We start from the raw sequence: 12537 nt of genomic DNA on the forward strand, positions 1-12537 counted from the left end.
CTCATTAGGGAACTGTAATACAATATTCTCAAGTTCATCTCCAAATTGCATTTCTGCATTTTCATTTACTGTATTAAATAAGTGAAATGGGATGTCAAGTACAGTTTAGTGAGTGATGATGAAATACATTACATTACTTCCTTAAAAGCCCCAAATCTATAACCTGGGAAATTAAAAGCTTTCATTCTGAAGTAAGAGTTAATCCCTGAAGCAGTACTTCTGCTTCCTGACAGCATCTCCAATAACAGTGACTTTACCATCTGAAGTTCCACAGCAGATAACCACATACACACAGTTGCTTTCCCCTCCCCACAAGGAGACCTGCTGAGGATTTCACAAAATGCTCAGTAATTCAGGTAAGAGAAACACAATGACATCTGTCTCTTCACATGGGGTAGTGGGTAATCAAATTAATACTTTGGAGATGCTACAACACATCTGCACTACTGAAACGTATAAAACCTCTGATTTTTGATACCTGCTGAAACACACAACATGGCAGAAAACTGAACAGATGAGTATTCAAAGAATCACAGAATTGTCTAGGTTGGAAAAGACCTTGAAGATCATCCAGTCCAACCGTTAACCTGACAGTTCCCAACTACACCATATCCCTCAGCGCTGTCAACTATTCTTAAACACCTCCAGGGATGGGGACTCCACCACCTCCCTGGGCAGCCCATTCCAACACCTAACAACCCGTTCTATAAAGAAATGCTTCCTAATATCCAGTCTAAACCTTCCCTGGCACAACTTGAGGCCATTACCTCTTGTCCTGTTGCTTACTACTTGGTTAAAAAGAGGCTCATCCCCAGCTCTCTGCAGCCTCCTTTCAGGTAGCTGTAGAGGACGATGAGGTCTCCCCTCAGCCTCCTCTTCTCCAGACTAAACACCCCCAGTTCCCTCAGCCGCTCCCCGTACAACCTGTGCTCCAGACCCTGCACCAGCTCCGTTGCCCTTCTCTGGACACGCTCGAGTCATTCAATGTCCTTTTTGGAGTGAGGGGCCCAAAACTGGACACAGGAATCGAGGGGCGGCCTCACCAGTGCCGAGTCCAGGGGTCAGATCCCTTCCCTGTCCCTGCTGGCCACGCTATTGCTGACACAAGCCAGGATGCCATTGACCTTCTTGGCCACCTGGGCACACTGCTGGCTCCTGTTCAGCCAGCTGTCAATCAACACCCCCACATCCCTCTCTGACTGGCAAATTCATATAATAATCTTTTAGACTGTAATTTTCTAAACAAACAGGACTTAAACAATCAATGTTTTATTTCTCTATCTCGTGCCATTACTTGCTCATCTCTGTGACAATTTTATACAAATACAAAAGCAGAAGTAACAGTCCAGTGCAACCAGAGGTCCCTGAAGCTATTAATTTGTTCTGACATAGCTAAGAAGCATTAGATTCTTCCACTATCTCTTGCATCTTCATTGCCAGACAACTCCATGCGAGTATAGTTTCAAAGTGGATATTACACAAAGTTTCTCATTCAGATGGTAGAACACAGAGAGGGTTCTCATTGGGAATAAAGAAGAAAAATCATGTTAAAAGCTGGAAGTACCACATTTCAGAGACACACTCCTAGGAAACTAGGCTCCAACAGTTCTGCCTATCACATGGCAGCTTGCTTAAAGTGCTTTAAAAGCCACAAATTGCAAACAGTTCAGTCTCAGCTTCTGCTACAGCACTCATTTCTCTAATCCAAAGCATATGAAACAACATAGTAACCATAAATCAAATAAAACCAGAACCCAAGAGCCTAAAGTGACTTGCCAGAAATTCATCCCACATAGAAGACTGTCACAAAAATTTAAACTTAAAGTACGAGTAGTATGTTCATGCACATTGACTGCACAAACATGTCAAAGGAAGATGGAAACATGAACCTCAGGATAGCTCTCAACAATCATTCCTGCATATGAAGTTTGCATCACATAGTAGCTGATATGGGAGGTACCCAAACACTGGTCTGAGCCTTCTAAATCTCAGAGATTTTTCATAAATCTCTATTCCTTTCTTACTGCATGTCTCCCAGCACCTCATTTTTATTATACTAGTGCTCCACAGTCTCTTACACTAAGAATACAAGTATATGAAGCTATTTTCCACTTACTCTTTTTTTTTGTCAACATTACAATGACAGGCAGAAGTAGCAAGCATCTCAAGGTAGGAGTCAGAACTAGCTGGGTTTAAACTAAGCATCATCAATATGAGGGAGTGGCAGGTAATACTTGTTTGAGATTCCCTTCTGCAGAGGAGACACACACACACACATCTGCTACCAGATACGCTGGTGAAGGTGGTTTGGCCAGATTCAACACATTGAAGAGATTTGCGAAGGGTCCTCCAACAAATTCTGCAAGTTAGCAACTCACTGCAGGACTGGCACTGCAGGCAGTGCTTTAATTTTTAAGGCCAGAAATGCTTGTGAGAAATGAGGACTGCCAAGTTAGAGATGGGATCCACTTGACAAAGTGGCTTAGGAACATCCTCATCAAATCTGGTGACAATCACTTTAAATGAGGTGTCTATCAGGGAATGGCAATAGAATTTTGCAGTTAAAGGAGGGAAATAGAGATTAAGACATGTTAAGAACATGAGTCAAGTTGATGGAAGGAAGAGACCTTGACAAGGATAAAACATGTTGAAAGGGGAATGACCTCAAGTGCCTGTACACAGAAATACGACACCAGAGTAACTGAGACATGTGGGACAGCTCACACCACTGGAAGGGCAGGCTGACCTATTCAGTGAGTAGAATTCTGTGGGACCCAGTTCTGACAGGCAAGAGAGCTCAAGAAAGCTGACGGGTATTTAAGGGCAACTGCTTATAACCACAAAAAAATTACATCCCAACACCCGGGAAAACAAGCAGATCAATCAGCAGGTCAACCTAAGGAAGAAGCAGCAAGAACACTCTACAAAGGGAAGGAATACAGAAATATTGCCCAAGCCTGCAGGGTCCCTGCTAGGGAAGTCAAACCACAACCAAAGGTGAAAGCCACAAGGGACTACAGTGCAACATGAAAAGCTTCTACTAGTACATGAGCAGTAAAGAATCAAAAAAGGAAAACAGAACAGGTGATTTAGTGGCAGCTGACACAGATAAGACCAAAATACCCAGTGTTGACTCTGCTTGGAGCAGAAAGTTGAATGACTGAGGTCATGTCCAACACAAACAATTCTGTAACTGCATTAAAGATCTGTATGAAGCCAATGCATAGTGACAAGATGGGAAAACTTGAAAAAGATGTCAAGTGTCACCTCCTTCAGTTTCCACTCAAATAGGGAAGATTCAATTTTTTTTCACTCCCCTAGAATGCTCTTCAAAGCATGAGTGGATCAACGGTGGCATCTAACTGCTAGTACATGACAGGCAGATATTTTATCAAGCCAAGTGAAGATCTGTATTTGTTTTGACTAGCAAGCTTTCATGGACAAAATTTCAGACCTTTTTCAGTCTTGTTTTAACACATCAGAAAGATGAGGGGTTCCTCCAGTCAGTTATACTGCTTATTCAGAGATGCTTAGTATTAAAATATCTAATTTTTAATTGCAGCAAACAGATCACTTCAAAGCTTAGACTCAGAAGCATGCAACAGATTCTCAGAAAACAACTGAAAACAATCAATATAAAAGTGCAATCGATCCAAATGGATGTATATTGTTCTCCAGATATTATGCAAGGAGAATACATGCCATATACGTTGCAGCAAATAGAAGAATGAACCTTTGCGACCGGGTGACAAGAGACAAGTACCATTCCTCAATGCAGAAGAGTAAGTATTATCCCCTATAAAAGTTTATATCAGAAGGAGGCAAGAGGTCAATACGTATTTTGGACTCTGAGTATTCAGATTGAAGTTTCTTAATGTGGAATAAAGTAGTCTTTCTCTGTGAAACTTTAGAGAGCATTGCAAACTATATCTGCATGACTGAACAAGCTTTCTGCATGATTTTTAAAGGGGTGAAAACCCGTATACCATCTTTAGAGAAACTATTCCCTTATGAATATCTGGACATACTTTCAAATACCACTAAAAGGGAACACACTTGAGCAAACTACATGATTAATATTTTTGTAAGAATAATCTAGGGAAAATTAAATATTTTGATAGAATTTGATGGAAACTGTTTTCTAGTATGAAAGAGTCCTCAACACAGAAAGCAGACAAAAAATTAAAATGCAGCTTTTTTCATTTCAACACAAATCCTAGCAGAGCTGTGATCTATAGTAACAAATGACAGAAAACAGATTTTCATTAGGTTAATTACTTATGCATTTAGTATATTTTTATTTAAATTTTAAAAGTTACAAATTCAGGATACACTGAAATTCTGGATTGCTGGCTTACACAAATTTAAGCGTAAATTTAAACTTGGAGTGACTATTTCTGGCATCAGATAGGGCTATATTACAGAAGTGTGATGTATCCCTAACTGGGTAATACACAGGGCAGGAACACACTCAGCCGGAACAGTAGAAAGTATGGCAGCTGACATACACCAAGGGGCCGGGCTAGGGGAGATGCTCCACAAAGGCAGGACTCTAGCCAGGTTCAAACCCATGTCTGAAATGGCAGTCACTAAGGAGCACAACTGGAAAGCAGCACAGACTGCTTCTACATGGGGTAGGAGTTGAATTCAAATAGCCATATGCGATTCCTTTGCAACCTTTATTTGCACAGTACTTCAAATTTATTAGCAGGGTCTCCAGAAACCATCTTGTCTGCCAATACCTGCTTGTAAACAAGGAATGGCTGTAGACACATAAATGCTACTCTTTGCAGAGTGACACCTTAAGTAGTAAATAACAATGACAACCAGAAATGCACGTTAGTGCTTTGAGAGATATGAGCTATAAAATTAACTTCAGCTAAAAAAAAAAAAATCAGCTTCAGCTTAAACTCTTCAAATACAGATTTTAGATGTACCTGTGATCAAATCTCTTCAGTGACAAACTTCAGTCTCAAGAACTCACTCCCCACCATTCCCATTTTATTTCTGCATATGCCTCTTATCCACAGTTAATCTCCTTTTTTTTTTTTTTTTTTCAGCTAGCTCTAACCATACTATAAAACAAAGTTCCCCAACTCTCCCCTTTCCCATCTCCACTCAGAAAGAAGTTCTAAAATGTCTTATTTCAAAACTGTATTTCTGAAATAAGGCCCTGGAGAACAGAGGGAGTCAACTGAAGTTTACACCCTTGGCAAGTAGGAAGTGCACACCAAGGTAGATACCCATTGAGGAGTGCCTAGCTGAGGGAGACTTCCCAGTGTTTATGTTTGTCTTTGTGCCAGTAAGTTTCCTTCATAGCTGAAATCTCCACAAAAAGCCAGCATCTCACAGTCTTCTGCCTCCTTACTACACAAAACTTCAGTATCCTCAAGTAATACCAAAACAAGCCTCTGCAAGGTAGGGTGCTGCTAACAAAGTAACTGAATTAAAAGCTGCCTTTGCAAAAATAGAGGGGAAAGAATATTTGACATTACTCACTTTAGTGATTTTTACAGCACCCAGGCGCTGAGTCACATCAGCCCAGTAAAGACAGCCACAAGCTGCAGTGTCCTTATGCTGTTTTGCCACAGTTTATCAAAACTGTGTCACAAACCGAATTCTAGCTTTACCAGTGAGACCCCCAAAGGCCAAAAAAGTCTAGCTTCAATATGGGTTCTCACAGTTACCAGCATCTTACCTCCAACATCAAAAACAAGGCCCCATTACAGTCACAGCTTTCAAGAAGTTGGGCCAAAACCGCTATGAAACCTGGGTGCATCCAACTTTCCACATCTCAAACCCTGTAACTTCTGGCAAGCATCATCATGCCACAAAAGATCCTGGAAACATCGTCTCCCTAGTCCTGATGAGGTCTAACGCAGATTAAGGCAGAGTTAACCCCACTTCAGTTTCTGCACAAGTTATATCAGGCTTCAGAAGTTCAGGCTGAGCAGCTTAGGGGGACAGAAAATGAAGGAAATAAGTCAATTCCAGTTTTTCAACCAGCTCTACTCATACTTATTTTCTCAACTTCACTGTTTTTCCATGGGACACATGACATGGAGCAACACAAAGAAAGGTTACTAAAGAGCCTTTTTTAACTTAGTAAACATTAAAGGAACAATGGCAATAAAGAAGAAAATAAGTTTAACAGAAGGATAAAAAAATTAGTTGTCTTCCCTTTAAAAAGTAGATTCAACATATCTGGGAACTTTTGACATGAGAATAAAACTCAAAAATTCTCTTTTACAGCCAAAATACACAGATATTCTCATCAAATGTTTCAGGACATAATCTAAAATACATATTAACATCCTATTAATTTAGTCAGGTATCTAGGTACTGAAGAACACTTAATCCTCACAGCAACCTCACCTCAGGTAATAAAGAGATGAGGGAGAGGAATAAGCAAACAACTGACAATGAACTAACAAAAGCTAGATAACAGTGCAGCAGTGAATACAATGGGAAAAGAAAAAAATGGCACAACATTACTGCACTTGAATCTATACTGCATATGTATCCAAAGAGCAGGTTTGGTATTTAGTCTGTAGACCTCTACATAGAATTCAGATTTTTAGGATAATCCACTGCTGATAAAGGCAAATCGCAAAGCTTTTCCTAACGAAGTACTGTCTTGCTAGTATCAAAAGGGTTAAACAGTTAATGTTTTATATGTTCCACAGACCATATTTTTCCTATGCTTGATACTAATGGTGGTTATGATACAATGCTGCAATACAAATTTCATAGAAATGCAGTTCATGGTAAGGAGGAAAAAAAAAAAACAACCAACCCACACCATCTTAGCAAAAGCATCAAGCACTTCTAACATTTCCAAAGCTACTGACATTAACATACTACATATCCCTCTACTTAAACCTCAAAAAGGCCCAATCCAAAAAGGTTAGAGAGAAAATAAAAACTTGCACCTCTATACTAGCCTAAATCCTCTAGACAGAACACTGATTAATCCCTGAAGACAGAGATTTAACATTCAAAAAGATGATCACACCTGCATTTCAAACCTCCCAGCATAGTGCTCTCCAAGCTAGCAAGAGTCACAGATCTTACTGAAGCCCATCTACTATGCAGAAAAGATAGTTTATGGACCCAAAGAAAGTAAAGAAGAGATTGTATCCCAGTCCTTACTTCAGTCTCCTCCTTCCTAGTTCATTTAGACCCAGACTAAACATAATTCAGGAAACTAAATCCACAAAGCAATTCCTGGAGAAAATAACTTGAGTTTTATACAGGCACCTAGTGTTAGTAAAGGCACCTGTTGAGTTTGTATGGCAGGGTTTTGGTAGCAGGGGAGGGGCTACAGAGGTGACTCCTGTGAGAAGCTGCTAGAAACTGCCCCAACCTTCCCCCCTGCCTCCAAGTCAGACCCACATCTGGCCAAGACCAACCCTCTGTGATAACATATTTAAGGGGAACCTGAGAAGAGGAGGAGCTGTGAGCAATATACCTATGCAAACAGTGAGATCAGTGGAAGAAAGGAGGAGGAGGAGGGAGAGGTACACTGGAACAGACCCCCTGCAGCCTGTGGTGAGAGGGCAGGCTGTGCCCCTGCAGCCCATGGAGGTCACCGGTGGAGCAGATGCCCACCTGCAGCCCGTGGAGGAACCCATGCCAGAGCAGGTGGCTGCACCCAAAGGTGACCAGGGCTCTGAGGGAAGAGGCCCCCGCTGGAGCAGTCTGTTCCTGAAGGACTGTAACCAGCAGCAGGAGACCCACGCCGGGTAATTCATGAAGAGCTGCAGCCTGTGGGAAGGACTCACAGTGGAGAAGTTCGTGGAGGACTGTCACCTGTGAGATGGACCCCACGCTGGAGCAGGGGAGAAGTGTGAGGAGTCCTCCCCTGAGGAGGAAGGAGCAGTAGAAATAACAGGTGATGAACAGACAGCAACCCCCATCCTTTGCACCACTGGGAGGGAGTAGGCAGAGGAACGAGGAGCAAAGCTGAGCTCACGAAGAAGGGAGGGGTGGAGGAAAGGTGTTTTTAAGATGTGGTTGTATTTCTCACTATTCTACACTGATTTGATTGGTAAATTGGTAGTGGTGCTCAAACTAAATTTATATTCATTTTCTTCCCAAAATGCGCCTGTCTTTTGCCCATGACCATAATTGGTGAGTCATCCCTCCCTGTCCCTGTCTTGATCCCCAAGCCTTTTGTTATATTTTCTCTTCTCCATTCCACTGGGGAGGAGTGAGCAAGCGGCTGCATGGTGCTCAGTTACCCTCTGGGCTTAAACCACAACAAGACAAGATTTTAAATTCCTCTCCTTCACATTTCATTTCTGCTGCCTTACCAATAGCACAATGAAGCTGAGTGACCAAACTCCCAGAGCTCTGGTCTGGTTTTCAGGGCATTTCTTCCACAGGTGGTACAGCTAAAAGACTTAGGTGCTTGGAGAAAGGTTCTACCATAAGCTACAAAGAGAAGACTGATGAAGCAGCAGGAGCACTTTAAGAAAAATACAGGGGAAAAAAATGCATGTCAGAATAAGTCTGGAAAAGTTCTACCACCTGAATAGTCAACTCTGCTGCTGCTGCTGGGTCTCAAAACAGTGGCTTCACTTCCTCTGAGCAAATGAAGGGGGAAGCACCAGTTTTCTGAGGCACATTTACTGGGCAAAGTCTTCCAAGTTGTACTTAGCCTTAAAGTAACCAGTGTGACATTACTTCTTCAGATCATGGATTGACTTTCTCCCTATTTCTGACTCTTCATTTTTCATCTACTTCCACAGTTAAAGAGGACTCCACTACTAAGTTTTATATTCCTTTTTATTGTCTTATCCCGAGACTCACAGAAGAAACGTCATTTTGAAGTCTGATCATTTCCAAAAATGGAGTTTTGCCACTCTAAGCTCAGAGTTTCTGCAGAACAGCTCTAAAAGACCTACTCCCCTTCAGAATACCACAAACACAATCTTAAGGTGATCTGCTTTGAACAGAAGCCAAAGCTGAAGCAATCCTGCATTGGTCTAGCCTGAAAAATATGACAAAATACATCAATTCAACAGTAACCATTAAGTTACTGAGTATCTACCAGAGTTCACCTGAATCCACATATCCTCTGTCAAATCACACAAGAAAAAAACAAAACAACAAACCTAAATAGGAAACAGGCTAAGCATACTTCGAAGGAAAAAAAAAAAAAAAAAGCTTTCAGTCTGGATGTTCTCAGACAGCATTGAATACCTAGCTTTAATTCTTTAAGTGGTGCATATCTGTGCCCCAGTTTAAAACATACTGTAGAATTGAGTTAGAAGTTACTCATCCTCCCAATCTAATAAAAAAAAAATCTGAATTTGACTCATTATCAACAGAACTACAAACGACCCCAACACTGCAAATACAGAGCATGAATTTCATCCCCAACCACAATTCACTGAGATCAACTGGAATAGTTGTGCAACTAAGAAACCTAAAAATCATGGGCTAAAGCTTTATTGATCTTTTACATTTCCCCCCAACTTTCGCTTTTTCCCTGACACCTCCTTTGCTTTCAGATTCTACCCAACATACCTTCCCTTTTACAACTGTCCTTGTGCTCCTTACTTGTTCAGCACATTCTTGAAGCTTTTTTGTTGCTAAACCCAAAGTCACCAGCCGAGTATCCTAGCAACTGCAGCAGTTGATGACCTTAGTGCTTATCAAGTTGAGAGAGGGAGCATTTGTATCTCATTACTGAAGAAAAGGATATGCTTTTGGAGAAGGTCAACAGAAAGGGTGAGGGGATATTGTAACATAAATTTTAAACACAGCAGTACTGTTTAGCCCAACATCTACAGAAGATCACCAAGTTCTGAGTTTTAATGCTTGGTCACATTTAAATGATCCACCATGACCTAATTCAATCTGCAGTATTAAGGGAATGACAACTAGAATACTTTGGACTTCCTGAGGTCCTGCCTTCTTGTCCTCAGGTCTGATCCTGTCATCTCCCTTTATGCCAGTACAACACTTTATGCAAAAAGGCAGAAAGCCAGAACAAAGAGTTGCCTTCCCTAAAAACTGACTCTGCATGGGAAGTTTTGCTTTTTCTCTCCTGGTGGGGTTCTCCAGACCCATGTCCCCCACATACAAGGTATGTGGTGGAAACACTAAACCAGAGACAGAAAAGCTGTGAGGCTGACCTTGCCTCAACAAGGATTTGCTTGCACTGTCAAGGAGCCCTACCCACAGAGAGCAATTCCACGTTACACCTACACCTGCCACGCTGCTGCTGGCTCTCAGAGCGAACAGCACTGCGCAGCCACAATGTGGTTTGAATTGGTGAAATCCCTCAACAGGAAAATAACATACAGAAGAAAACTTTTTTTGGAGTATCAGATGAATGGACTCACGCAGCAGCTGCACGATGCTGCTCTGAGAAGGGAGGGAAGAAGGAACCCAACACCATCGCTGGAGGTAGCAACAACCTCAACAATCACATTAAGTTAACACCAGACATAACTGCATCACATCTGTAACACCGCTAGGAGTAACGTGAAACTACCTTTGGAGTCTGCACTTAAGAGCCATTAAGGAACCATCTAGAAACAGTATTAAGTGTAATATGAAATGAGGGCCAATTCTTACAAAGACTTTTTCCAGTAAAAGAAAAAAAAAAATCAGAACCCAAATCCTGACATGACTTACACAAAAGCCTGTCCCTCCTCTACCAAGTCTATGTCAATTGCACACATTGTTTTTGCTTTTAGCACTGCATGACCGTTATTTTCCCACTGCATACTGACATTGAAGGTTTATACAGTCATTAAGCAATCAAGTCACATGATTAGGTTTTTTCCTACCAATTTGATGGCATTTAAAAGGAAACTGAATGAACCAGCCCTTTTGCAGTGTGAATGTAGTAGGTACATCTGTCAGTCAATCCATCAGGGAGTTAAGTACAGTCAAACAACTGAGCATATTATTTTCACTTGAGTAAAGGGGTTGTGGCTCTTCCAAGCTACTGAACAAGAAATGCTTTTTCTTACCACATGCAAGTTTTGCATTAAGACTGAAAAATTATGTTATTCAGGGTTGTTTTTTTTGGTTTGGGGTTGTTTTGTTGTTGCTGGTTTTTTAAATAAAAAGGTGAAGCATCACAATGACAGAAGGAAGTAGCCGTGTGCCTGCTCTTGCTTCCCTCCCTGCCCCTTCCCCACATAAGAAACAGCCAGAAAGAAATAAGCTCAAAGAATTAGAATAGCCACCCTAAATAGACACAAAATTAACTAGTCATTTAAAAATTTAGGGAGGCTTTAAAATACATATACACACACACATTATCTTTACATGCCTTAAAACAACTAAGCATTCCTTGTATCTTCTGCTGTTAATACATCTAAAAGGAAGACCGGAAAACAGAATCAGTGAACATATGACATTTCAATTCCATATACAAACTTACTCCACACACGTTAAGACAGTTGTGAATTTATTAGATTTTCATCCTTCTTTCTATGCATACTAAATATTTCTTGTTGATTACTCATCTTTCAGCATACTAAGTGCAGGTTTTCACCATAGGGCACGAAAAACGTATCTATTAAAAATTTTGCAGCAAGTGGAACTCCAGAATTGTGACCATCAAATACCTCAGATGCTTCTTAGCAGTAGCTGAAGGACATCACAGTACCGGTGAATGGCTCCTGCCTACAGCCACGTAAAGCTCCAAATCTTGCCTCTCTGTCATATAGCAAGTTTTGAATATATGATCCAGTAAGTAGGTGACATATATATATATATATATATAGTATAGTAATATACTCTACTTCTGTGGCTCCAGGGTTCCAGCTGACTCTCTTTGGTTACAATTCAGACTCGATCTCATTGAGTTGGATCAGGAAAAGGAACAGGTGGAAAAACTAACCTTACAAAAATTTAATATTTTTCTGACTTTGAAACTCCCTGAACTGGCTCGCCATGGAGCCAGATGAATGCCAGGTACAACATGAAATGGGATGCAAAAATAATCTTTGTGGTAACATCCAGCCATTCAACCGATGGTCTGACTTAAGTGATGTGTGTAGTCAGACTCCCCAGCTAAGCTCCCCCCAGGCCAAGGTTATACAGACATTTCTGTCCTATGGGAGAACACTGATCAAGCAGAATGGGTTTTCCTCCCAATGCTCTTCTGCCATCCTTCCTGTCGCTCGTTCCTGCCCTGTACCAGGACAGGTTGTTGGCAAAAGTAATTTTTGTTTCAAATAATGAAATCTAACCAGTTAAAAAAAAAAATAATGAAAGTTTTAAGAAGCTTCAACGTGGACCCATTCACTGCACACTCACACCATCAGTGCAGTAAAGGAAATGACCAGCCAGGATTGCAGGGGCCGCTTGTGTTCAAGCTCCTACTGAAAAAGGTTACCACAGAACTATAGCTTCACTGCCACTTACTCCCATGGTAACAGGCTGAAGTGTCTTTTATTATAATCACACCCTGAAAGATGCAAACTTGTAAAAAGAGGAATTCCCTAAAACGAGAAAAAGGGGAGGGGAAGAAAAAAAAGGAAAAAAGAGAAACTAAATTGATACGGG

Source organism: Athene cunicularia (genome assembly GCF_003259725.1).
Source record: "Athene cunicularia isolate RWA chromosome 1 unlocalized genomic scaffold, athCun1 chr1_part1, whole genome shotgun sequence".
Classification (NCBI taxonomy): domain Eukaryota; kingdom Metazoa; phylum Chordata; class Aves; order Strigiformes; family Strigidae; genus Athene; species Athene cunicularia.